This window comes from Enhydra lutris, unplaced genomic scaffold, assembly GCF_002288905.1.
Source record: "Enhydra lutris kenyoni isolate GAN:26980312 unplaced genomic scaffold, ASM228890v2 scaffoldscaffold10, whole genome shotgun sequence".
Taxonomy (NCBI): Eukaryota; Metazoa; Chordata; class Mammalia; order Carnivora; family Mustelidae; genus Enhydra; species Enhydra lutris.
In genome coordinates, this window is record NW_019154094.1 from 25835510 (window position 1) to 25848274 (window position 12765).

At 43.2% G+C, this 12765-nt stretch overlaps 1 protein-coding gene across 1 annotated transcript in view; it reads right to left on the reverse strand.

Annotated features, from left to right (window-relative positions):
* Positions 1–12765, reverse strand: part of LOC111143974 (FERM domain containing 4B) — a 174354-nt gene that overhangs the window by 40434 nt on the left and 121155 nt on the right. The window lies entirely within an intron of this gene.

Consider the following 12765-nt stretch of genomic DNA (forward strand, 5'->3'; position numbering starts at 1 on the left):
GCCACCTGAACCCCCACCCCAAGCCATTCGATATTTTGAAGTTTTTATTTTTATTTTTATTTTTATTTTAAAGATTTTTTTAAATTTATTTATTTGACAGAGAGAGATCACAAGCAGGCAGAGAGGCAGTCAGAGAGAGAGGAGGAAGCAGGCTCCCCACTGAGCAAAGAGCCCGATGCGGGGCTCGATCCCAGGACCCTGAGATCATGACCTGAGCCGAAGGCAGCGGCTTAACCCACTGAGCCACCCAGGTGCCCCTGAAGTTTTTAAAAAGACAAAAAAAAAAAATTAAAATTACAGTATTCAGGTGTCATAATCCTATTTTCCTTACTCTCCTGATAAACTTGCAGCCATTTTCATTGTATATTTCTTATGTGTATCTGTTCCATTACATAATTATTATTATGGTGGATATTCCATTTTCACACAGCATTCTTCAAATTTCTTCACATACTTTTTCTATGTTCCTATAGCACCCTAATAATGACCTTTAGTGGACACGTAATGTTGTTGGAATGTTGGTTATCATAAAACTGTTCGGGTAGTATCACCAATTTTCCATAATAGATATCAATTCAATAAAAAAGTTTATATTGGAACACCTGGGTGGCTCAGTTGGTTAAGTATGCCTTTGGCTCAGGTCATGATACCAGATCACCTGCTAGTTACAAATGAAAACACTGAACCAATAATTTCAAGAGCCATCATTCATGCAATTTTCACATTAGCTTCCCTGGGGTTTGCCCCAGTGATTCACACTCAAAGAAATGAACCCCCCCACCCGGAGGACCAAACCCAAGCACGGTGAATCTCTTCCCAAAGCAGTCATTCAACACTCACAGATCAATTCTTACCGATTAATCTGGGGAACCAGGCATGGCCCACAGACAGGTTTTATTTGACCCTCACTGTACTGTGCTATATTAGAAATTGCTCACTCCTGTCATCAGAGCAGGCTTGATATAAGTGGTTCTCTTTCACTGTCTACTTTTGTCTTTTGGCTTTACCATCGCATTTCCTGACCGTGCTACAGGGCAGTCAAGGGAACCCACCGAGCAAACTGTACATACGCTTACTGTCTTCCAGTAAGAACCAAGAGTTGAGTGTCACCTGGCTTGGAGAAACTATGATTTGCACCTGTCAACTTTACATTTCAAAAGGAAGGTTGCGGCCCTTCCTAAAGGTTAAAGATCCTGCTTTACAAATTGCTACAGGAAATAAAAAGTCACTTGGCTCCTGTTCTTACGTAAGAAAAATCTCTCTATTCATTCAAAATCTAAGCAGTATGGTTTAACCACATTGACAATCTAGGAAAACAGGTTTGGGCTTCCTGAAAACCAAAATATACCACAATCCAATTTATTCATATTAAAGGTCATCTGTCAACTCTCAGTAATGATTATTTATTTTTCTTAATAATTTCTTTTATGCTCTGTCCTTCAAATCCCATTTCCTTTTTCAGAGAAGTTGGCTTGGCAGTTTTTTTTGTGAAGAGAAAATACATGTATACATTCTAAATGACAGGCTAAGGACAACACTTTTTGTTATTCATCGTCACCACCAATGACATATGTATTATTATCTTCTGGGTCTATGTGAACTATATGCCATGTTCTAAGGACTCAGCCTAGCACTCAGTTACCTCTTTGGGTTACTGTTAACTTTGTGGCAATCAAGACCTCACTAAAGCAGAAGCTGCTATTTACTATAACTTCATTTATTCTTTTATCAAGTATGTATCGAGTACATACTGTACACTTAGTATGCGGAAGCCAAAAGAGAAAGGAGAGGGGACAGAAGTAAGGGAGAGATTTTATCCATCATTCTATTCATTCTATTGAGAGTAAATGGGATGACTGAAGTCGAGGCCCTTTAAGAAGGCTTCAGTTCCTGTGTCCTCAAAGCACTAACATCTCACAACACTGAGATTTTTCTAGAATTTAAGCATTTAGTATATGCTTGGTAAACACCAGCAACTTACATGTTAGTGCCTAACTAAAGAAACAGCTGTGTGTTTCAACAGAAGACTACTCCCTGGGTTGGATTTATTGAAAGATAAACTCTGCTCTTTGACATGTCATCTTTTCAAGGAATTTCTCTTCTTTTCTTTTTAAGATTTATTAATTTATTTTAGAGGAGTCGGGGCAGAGACAGAGGGAGAGAGAATCTCAAGAAGATTTCCTGCTGAGGGCTGAGTCTGACACGGGGCCAGATCCCGGGACCCTGAGACCACCATCTGAGCTGAGATCAAGAGTCAACCACCCACCCAGAGAGCCACGCAGACACCCTTCAAGGAACTGTCACGAGTAATTTTAACTATATGATAGTCCCTCCTTATCCACAGGAGATACTCTCCCAGACTTCCAGTGGATGTCTGAAACCACAGATAAGACCAAACCCTATATACTGTCTTTTCTCCTATATATACATACCCATGATAAAGTTTAATTTGTAAATTAGGCATAGTAAGAGATTAAAAACAATAATAAAAAAATAGGGGTGCCTGGGTGGCTCAGTGGGTTAAGCCTCTGCCTTTGGCTCGGGTTATGATCTCAGGGTCCTGGGATCGAGCCCCGTATAGGGCTCTCTGCTCAGCGGGGAGCCTGCTTCCCGCCCCCCTCTTCCGCCTGCCTCTCTGCCTACTTGTGAACTCTCTGTCAAATAAATAAATAAAAACTAAAAAAAAAAATAGAATAGACAATTTAACAATGTACTGTAATAAAACTTGAATGAACATTGTTCTTTCTCTAAAAATACCTTATTGTCCTATATTCACCATTCTTCATTCGATGATGTGAGATGAGGAGATGCAGTGAGGGGGAACAACCGAGGCATTGAGACCTAGCGTCAGGCTACTATGGACCTTCTGACGATTTGTCAGGAGGAGGATCATCTCTCCCGGACCACGGGTAACTGAAACCGTGGAAAGTGAACCCACGGGTGTCGGGGGGACTACAGTTAGAACCATCCCAGTTATAAGATGTGGTAAGATTCTCTTCATCTGGATGTGGGGGTTGAATGAATCAATATAGCACCAAAGATCAATCATGGACCAGTATCCTAAATAACAACGAGTATTCACTCGTGAAGACTTTTCCGGGGAACCGATCAATTGACCGGAAGCAACTACAATGTGCATCAGTAGGGATACAGCTGAGGGATCGTTTTAAGCAGAGTTTAGACTACTTTAAAAGGAGTATACCTGAACAGGTAGAGCCCAAGGGATTTGGGGGCAGTTCACCTATTCTGAATAATACTGTAATGACATACATGGTATCACGTATTCGTCCAAATTTTAAACTCGCACAACACAGACTGAATCCTAACTTAACTAGGGACTTTAATTAATAATTATGTAATAATTTGATTCAATTGTAACAAATGTACCCCACTAGTGCAAGATGTTAATAGTAGGGTAAAATGTTGGGGGTGGGACATGAAGGGGAAAGAAAAAGAGGGTAGATGGGAACTCCGTACTTTCCGCTCATATTTTCTGGAAACCTAAAACTGCTCTAAAAGAATAAGGTATATTAATTCAGAAAAGAAAGAAAAAGAAAGAAAGAAATACACTTTAGTGGCTTTTAACCTGTGTGGCTTTGCTCCTCAGGAGGCACTTGGCAATGTCTTATGACTTTTTTTTTTAAGATTTCATGTATTTATTTATCTGAGAGAGAAAGAGATAGTGAGAGAGAGCGTGAGCAGGGGAAGGAACGGAGGGAGAGGGAGAAGCAGACCCCACGCTGAGCAGGGAGCTTTATGTGGGACTCGATCCCAGGATCTTGGGATCATGACTTGAGCTGAAGGCAGACGCTTAACTGACTGAGCGACCCAGGCACTCCATTAAGACTTTTTCTTTTTTTTAAAGATTTAACTTTTTAAGTAATCTCTACAGCTAGTGTGGGGCTTGAACTTACCACCCTGAGATGAAGAGTTGCATGCTCTACTGATTGAGCCAGGTGGGCTTAGACATTTTCATAGTCACATTAAGACATTTTTCATAGTCACAGCTGAAGGGAGGCATTACTGGCATCTGCTGAGCAGAGGCCAGGATAGCTGCTCTGTTTCCTATAATACAGAGAATAGAGCCCCAACAACAAAGAATTATCCCGCCCAAAATGTTAGCAATGTTGAGTTTGACAGGGAGAGAGATCACAAATAGGTAGAGAGGTAGGCAGAGAGAGAGAGAGGAGGAAGCAGGCTCCCTGCCGAGCAGAGAGCCCAACTTGGGACTTGATCCCAGGACCCTAAGACCACGACCCGAGCCGAAAACAGAGGCTCAACCCACTGAGCCACCCAGGCATCCCGCAATGTTGAATTTGAAAAACCCGACTTGAATTATTATAAAGTTTTTTCTAATCAAACCCTAAAACTTCTAATTGTATCTTTTAGACCTAACAAAATTCTCGTGTCACTCTTAGACTATAGATATCCCAATACAAATACCCCGTAGGTACAAATGCCTATCAAAAGCCAAGTGAGAGAGGCATTAGGCATTCAACTATGCAAGCTAGCTAAAAACAGGCAAGTCAGGGGGCGCCTGGGTGGCTCAGTCATTAAGCATCTGCCTTTGGCTCAGGTCATGATCCCACGGTCCTGGGAATGAGCCCCCTGCTCCGCAGGAAGCCTGATTCTCCCTCTCCCGCTCCCTCTGCTTGTGTTCCCTCTCTTGCTGTGTCTCTGTCTGTCAAATAAATAAAATCTCAAAACAAAAACAAAAATAGGCAAGTCAGAATCAGTATTAGAAACAAGAACACCAGGCGCCCGGGTGGCTCAGTGGGTTAAGCATTTGCTTTCAGCTTGGGTCATGATCTCAGGGTCCTGAGACAGAGCCCCATGTCAGGCTCCCCACTCAGTGGGGAGTCTGCTTCTCCCTCTCCCTACCACCACCCCTCCTTAGGAGTGTACTCTCACTCTCAAGTGAGTAAGTAAAATCTTAAAAAAAAAAGAAAAGAAAAGAAAAGAAAAAGAAACAGAAACACAGTTAAGAATGGTGGGGACTGGGGCACCTGGGTGGCTCAGTGGGTTAAAGCCTCTGCCTTCGGCTCAGGTCATGATCCCAGGGTCCTGGGATCGAGCCCCGCGTTGGGCTCTCTGCTTGGCAGGGAGCCTGCTTCGCTTCCTCTCTCTCTGCCTGCCTCTCTGCCTACTGGTAACCTCTGTCTGTCAAATAAATAAATAAAATCTTAAAAAAAAAAAAAGAATGGTGGGGACTATGAAGAAAAAATGTTGCCCTTTTGCAGTATTACTCAGGATATAGACTGGACTTGACCATATGTGACAGAGATCAACATTTTGATTGGTGAAATATCCAGGGCCCCAAACTCTTCTCTTGTTGCTATCCTTCACCTGGTCCAAGACAGCCCATTACTGTGTCACCATGTTGACATTTCAGCCATTAGGTCGGGGAACAACAATGAGGAAGGACAAACCCATTATTTAGGGGCAGAACATGAAATCTGCTAGCTTTCCCTAAGTCTATGGGTCAGAACAATCATAAAGTTATGCTTAATGCAAAGGACACTGCAATACAGAGTCTTTATTTGGCCACATGCCCAGCTGAAAACTGTATTGATATGGAAGAGAGAGAGATTGGATATGGGGGAAAACATAATCTGACTCCAATGTGGATAGGGAACCACCACTTAGATCCACGTAATTTCTGCCATGTGGGAATGTGGAACCACTATTGCCTAATGATTACATCTTCCCCCCAACAATTAAGGCAAAAATCTCAGAGTTTTATGTAAGATATCTAATTTTAAAATACTGTCTCCACCGAGAAGCAAACAAACAAAAAACCCAAAAAACAAAAAAAAAAAACAAAAATAAAAACTAAAACACTGTGCAGGCTATATATAAAACATACCGTGGGCCATCACTATCGCTCTGCAATTTGTGACATAAGCTATTAGTATAGAATGGACAGGGAGATGACTTCTCAGCTCCTCAGTTTGGTTTCCAGTTTTAAAAAAATTATTAACAGTGCAAATTGTCAGTAGTGCAAAAACAAAAGAGTTATATAAGTGATTTTGACAAATGTGGAATCTGGACCACATCCCAAATGATTATATACTCAGGAAATGACAAAGCCTTATTTTTTTGTATTAGAAAAGGTTCCTATCATACCTCCACATTTAGTCATTTGTGCTTTTGTAGAAACATCCTTTCCCTGTGAATATATAACATCACTTTCCTGTAAGAACCCATTTAATAGCCCATTTCTAACAAGCCACCACAGATATTGAGATAATGGAGTCGTGGACATTAACTATCAATGTTAAGAGAGAGTCCCAGAAGGACTCAGAGATGGCTGAGACAGGCAGCCTAACAGAAAAACAAACAGTGCACAGAAGTAGATATCCTATGACCAACAGACAGAATCAAGTGTTCAGTTTCGTAAGTACTCAGGGAAACACAAATTAAGCCCTCAATGAATCACTACTATGTAAAAGACCGCCAAACTTAAAACTCTGATAATACCTAGTCTACATGAAGGTGTAGGGCAGTAGAAACTTCCATCCATTGCTAGTGGGAATGTTAATCAGCATGATCATTTTGGAAATTTGCATATCCTACACACAGAGATCCTTTCTTAGGTATATCCCCAGAAACTTACACGAAAGAATAAACTTTATAGCAGCATTGTTCACAAAAAGACAAATAAGGTTGGGGGGGAAGAGCTAAATGGGTGATGGGTATTAAGGAGGACACTTGTTATGATGAGCACTGGGTGTTGTACCTAAGCGATGAATCATTAAATTCTCCTCCCAAAACCAGTATTACACTATATGTTAACCAACTAGAATTTAAATAAAAACATGAAACAAACAACCAAAACCCAAGAAAACCAATAAGGAAACAACTCAAATATCTCAATAGGAATGGTAGAATTGTAGTGTATTCAAACAAAGGAATACCATATAGCAAAGAAAATACACCACAGCTTCACTCCTGATGAAATTCGCAAATAGTAAGCAAAGAAGCAAGACCCCAAATAATACACACTTCACAATCCCATGCTCTAAAATAAGCAAATAGGGGCTCCTGGCTGGCTCAGTCCATTTAGTGGCAGCCTTTGGCTGGGATCGTGATCTTGAGGTCCTGGGACTAAGCCCCACGTTGGGCTCCGTGCTTAGACTCCCCCCAGCTCGTGCTCTCTCTCAAATAAACAAATAAAATCTTAAAAAAAAAAAAACAAACCAAAATGAGCAAAATGAAACTAGAGATTCATATTTAGGTGATAAAAGTAGAAAGCAAAACAAGAAAATATGTACAACAGAGTCAGAGTACTTCTGGGGAAAGAGGATTTTACTGAAGGGGGGAGGGGCACGGTACACAATGGGGGGGGTGGGGTCCTGGCAACATTCCTCCTTGGGTGTGGTTATGTAGCTGTGCACTCTCTGATTTGTTCTTTAAACCAAACATACATGTTTTATGCACTCTTCTGCGTGATATAATCCACACCAGAAACTACATCCAATGCGGTTAGCGCAGCCCATTCACTGCCCTTTGGAGGGGGAGAGAGAGCTGCCGCGCTTCCTAAGGCAAGAGGTGGTAACTGACGAACCAAAAAGTCAACCTATCGGGGTGTTAGAAACACTGGCTTGTTATTCTAAGGTTAATCCCGATCATTTCCAGTGTTTGGGTCCAAGAGGGATTTCACGTCTGAGTGGACTGGCAGTAGCTGAGTGCTGATTGGTTCGCCCTCGAAAGAACCCAACCCCGGGGAATGTGCCGGGGAGTGGGAGGCCAGGTGGGTTGACTGAGATTCTGCGGAGACGGCCCCTCACCAGACAGCGCAGAGCAGGAGGCTTGGTTTATATGAATTGGGATCAACCTCAGAATCCAGAGGGAGGGCCCCAAAGCAGCTGGGAGGTGAGCAGCCCTGGATGGAGATGTCTCTGCCTTTCCCCCGGCACTAAATGCACTCACCCTGACTGGGCGTTCTTGACCTTAATGGCAATGGAAGTGTTACTTGAAAGATGCACTTGACCAGAATTGCCAAGATGGACTAATTTCCCCAGGTCCTGGCCAGAGAGAAAACCCATAAATCTCCAAGACTGGTTACTTCTCAGTAACTAAACCAGGAATTCCTTGTCTTCATCGTCTCAGCAGGAATTCGTTGTCACACTGAAGAATGTCCTCATGCAGCATCTGATCTAGGCAGAACGCCTCCATTAGGTATTCCAGAGTCCTACGCGGACGGCCTTCTAGAAGGAGGCAGCCCATGACCCAGCATTTCGCTGCTGCAACTATGCCTCAGGCGATGATTCCCTTTGGCATTCTCAAGCCCCCTTTCTTGGGCTGCTGTTTTTCTTCGCTGACCTCAAAAGCCCTGGAGGAATGTGCCAACCTCACTCCTTTTTGAGAAAGCCACATGGTTGGCAAAAACGAGGCTACCCTTTGTGTGTGCGGGAGCACTTGTGTGGAAACAACCACCCACGGCAAATGTGTGCACCTGTTGCGGCTAACTAGGAACATGCTCACAGCGACGACCAGCCACCTGCCATTCTGACGCTGGAGCGCAGGCAATTAGCAAACGGTGGCTACCCGTGCTTCCCAGAGCAGAACGGTCACTGAGCTCCCTTGAAGACGGAAGCTGCATGTGCCTGGTGTGGGGGCATCCCTAGGTTTCTAGGACACTTTGAAAAAAAGTAAAAAAAAAAAAAAAAAAAAAAAAAAAAGCCACCCCCCAAACTTCCCTTTTCCTTTTGAGGCTACAGTTTTTCTTACCTGAACCCAAAGCAAAAGTGCCTAAAAAGCACATACTGAATATAATGACCCAGTGGAAATGTTTGTAGCAACTTTATTACACAAAGAAATAAACTAAGCTGTTTAAAAAGTAACTTAAGACTGGAGTTTTTTACTCATATAAAACTCAAAATCCAGGGGCACCTGCGTGGCTCAGTGGGTTAAGTTTCTGCCTTCCGCTCAGGTCACGATCTCAGGGTCCTGGGATCTTGCCCCACATCGGGCTCTCTGCTCAGCAGGGAGCCTACTTCCCCCCCACCCTACCTGCCTCTTTGCTTACTTGTGATCTCTATCTCTGTCAAATAAATAAATAAAATCTTAAAAAAAAAAAACACCCGCAAAATCCATTTCATAAAAATGTATATGCAGGGGCGTCTGGCTGGTTTAGTTGACAGAGCATGTGACTCTTGATCTTGGGGCCATGAGTTCGAGCCCTATACCAGGCATAGAAATTACGTTAAAAATGAATTAAACAAGTATATAAATTAATACTTATGGGTACATACAATATATTGCTTAAAAATGTATATGCAAATGTAAAAATGCTAGTGTTAATGCCTGTTTGAACACTCAAGATAAAGTCTACCATAGCCTCAGTATCATCAGAAATTAAGTAAAGGGGAAAGAAATGAAATGAAATAAGAGGGTATGAAAAGGGACATCTGGGGACTTGGGAAAGTTGTCACAGAAGGGAGCTCTATCTAATGCTGGGCTCCATGCAAACTAAAGATGTGCAGTCATTAGGAACTGCGCTAATTAGAAACATTTGCCGGTCTCCTGGCATTGCCCTGTGAAGACCCTGGTGATAAGCCCCTCCCTTATCTAAGCTTGCTAGAGACCGATGCACTTCACCGGAGGAGTGGGGCATGGCAATGATCATACCAGCTACAGAAAGTGCATTTCATGTCTGTTAAATGGTGTAGTGGGTGCCAAGTCACCCCTAAAACGTGCGAACTGGATCCAGTGTTTAAGGATGACAGTTTGCTTAACCATGTCAGTATTGAAAGGATCCTGGTTACTGTGAATAAACACGGATTTCTTTGACCAAGCTACCGGACTGATTAACACTCAGTGATTAGCAGTTTAAGGTATGTTACCAGTTTACTTAGAGTGGTTTTTGGCTGGCCAGACTGCTTTCAAATCACCCTGTCTGAATTTTTAACAAATCACATTTCTCTCAATTCTCTGGGAACTTGGCTTTCCATGACGAATCTAGTTTATAAATTAGCTCCTTGACTTAATAACTAGGAGTTGTAACAGTAAATTTCTTTCTACGAATTCCTAAGTAAGGGGATATTAAAGGTGATAAGTGTAGAGTTATCACATCACAGTCCCCTGACCAGCAGAATCAGTTTTATCTCAGAATCTGTTAAAAATGCAAATTCCTGGGGCCTACCCCAGACCTACTGCAACAAAAAGGACTCAAAGGGGGACCCAGCAATCTGTCTCACAAATGACTTGAGAAGCCCTGCCACAGAATAATAGAATATACACATCATAAAACACAAGGAGATTTTCAAAAAAGCGACAGTAATCAACCATTTAAAATAGAAAAGAAGGTCCCGGAGGCTGAGGACAGGCTGAGTTTCAGGAGACTCGAGGGGTCTGACCCAGCAGTGATGCCAAGTGAGCACGTCATTGAGACCCCAAAAAGAATTGCTTTGAATTTCTCACCCTCACTGGGCATTATTAGGGGGCAGAGTTTGAGAGAAAGCCTCTCTCTATATGTATTATGCTATACATATATATTATATATGTATATATGTATATGTATGTATATATGTATGTATATACGTATATATATACGTATATGTATATGTATATATATATAATATGTATATATACATACATATTATGCTATACCCAGCTCCCTCATTTCTGTGAAAACTGAAATTTTAGAGCGATTAATTTAAACTCCCACAGTAAGAAAGTAGCAGATGGGACTCCAAACCTGTGCTTGACCCACTTTGCCTAATTCCTCCAGACTCTGACAAGAGGGGGAAGGGGTCGCTAGGGAAGAAAGGGGGGACTCATCAGCTTAACTTGGGGCTCCAGAATTTATAAATATGTTGGCCACCGACTGGTTCTAGGCCAGGGATAGTTTCTTGGGGGAGGACAGGTAGCTTTTTTTTTTTTTTTTTTTTAAGGACAGGTAGCTTTTTAAAACTAGATTAATCTGGATGAGCCAAAAACTGAATTAAACCGCATAAGAGATCTGAACACAGATAACAATACTGAATGTGTTACCACTCAGTGCTTCTTGAACCAAACCAAAACAACTACAGTCCACAGCTATCCCCTAATAGCAAAGATATCAAACTTTATTAAAAAGGTTTTTTTAAAGAGCTACAAAATCAGACCCCAGCCATTTTCAGCAGAAGTTTAAAACAGGGCATCCAAACCACCTGGATCCCCACTTCAGGAGAGAAGTCCGACATCCTCCCAAGGCTCCTTAAACCACACAAAGTATCCCTCATGCCCCATTTTTAAAATACTGACTCAATATTTCATAGTAAGCTCTCCACTCCTGATGAGTTATCTCTGTTGCAGGAGCCCAAGTCCTGGGAGGAGAGGGAGGAAGTAGGACACATGCGGTCACTTTCATTGTCAATTGTATGCAAAGGCGGAACGCTGGGGCTCCCATTCACTTGGTGTCCAATGCCACTACTGATCATGGCGAATAATTAGTCCAGAAAAAGTGCTTACAGAGCCAAGGTAATTTCCTGGTAGCTAAAATGAAGTACCCCCGTTGCCTTCTACTCCTCCAGACTGAAGGAACAGCAGCTAGCCGGTTGGGAGAGCTGAATTTCTTTGGTCCAAACCCTCAGTCCCGGGAGGGGAAAGCCCCCTGCCACCGAGCTTTGAAGACTTACCAAAGCAAAGGGGTTCTGCTGTGAGGTGGCTTTAGGTCTACAACAACAGCAGCTGGTTGGCTCGTTCCCCACTCTCCAGGTCGGAGCCGCAGATGGGGAGAGGAGGAGCCGGAGGGAATTGGAAGGGGAGGGAATTGGAAGGCGGGAGTGGAAGCAGGGAGGGGCCGGCAAAGCCAGACCTCCAGCACTCCCCTCCCAAGTCACAAGGTCTTTCCATTCTTAGAGTTTCCTCCCCGCCCCATTTAAACATTTCTCAATCACACCTCCAGCCAAATCCCTGGAAGGATTACATAAGCCGTCCTCCAGGCCTCTGGAGAAGCTCCAGAGCCCCCACTACTTCCAGGAAAGGGGTGCCTCCCCTCCCCACATCTTGAGAGAATGAAGCTCTTTCACTGAGGTTCAAGGTGTGAACTTGCATTTCCAGGCTGCCTGTGATCTCCAGCTCCCTCAGACCATTCAGCTCCTTAGCAGGACAATGAAAGAAACTGGCTTTAAAGGGGGCTGTCCTGGGTGTGTGCTGAGTGGCAGACACGTGCTGGGCATTTTGCTTATAGCAACTCTTTCAATCCTCAGAGTGAACCTAGACGTAGGCACTATTTCCAATTTACAGATGAGGGGACTGAGGTTTAGAAGAGTCACCTAGCTAGCCCTGTGTCTGCCAGAGCTTGCCCATGGGCAGCCGGGACCTGGATGTGGGCTACTGCAAAGCTTCCATTTAGAAACAAGTCAACAGACCAACCAACCAGCTGACTCTAGACCTGGGGTGTGTACGGAGAACTGAAGTCAATCCCAAGTTTCTGGGTTGGTAGGATTTTTGTGGCCTTAGGTAAACTAACTTGTGAACCTCAGCTTCCTCATTATAAAATAGGGCTAGTGACCTACCTGTCTTACAAGGTTCTTGGGAAGACGGCAATAGGATACTGTGAAGACACCTGCCTATGTTCCATAAATGTGTTCTTTCCTTTCTGACAGCAGCATGTGAAACCAAAAAGCTTTCCAAACCCTTTACACCCCTACTCTCAGAACAAGCTACAGATGGGTGATGGTAATCAAGAATTCCCAGGGGCGCCTGGGTGGTTCAGTGGGTTAGGCCTCTGCCCTCAGCTCAGGTCATGATCTTAGGGTTCTGGGATAGAGCCCC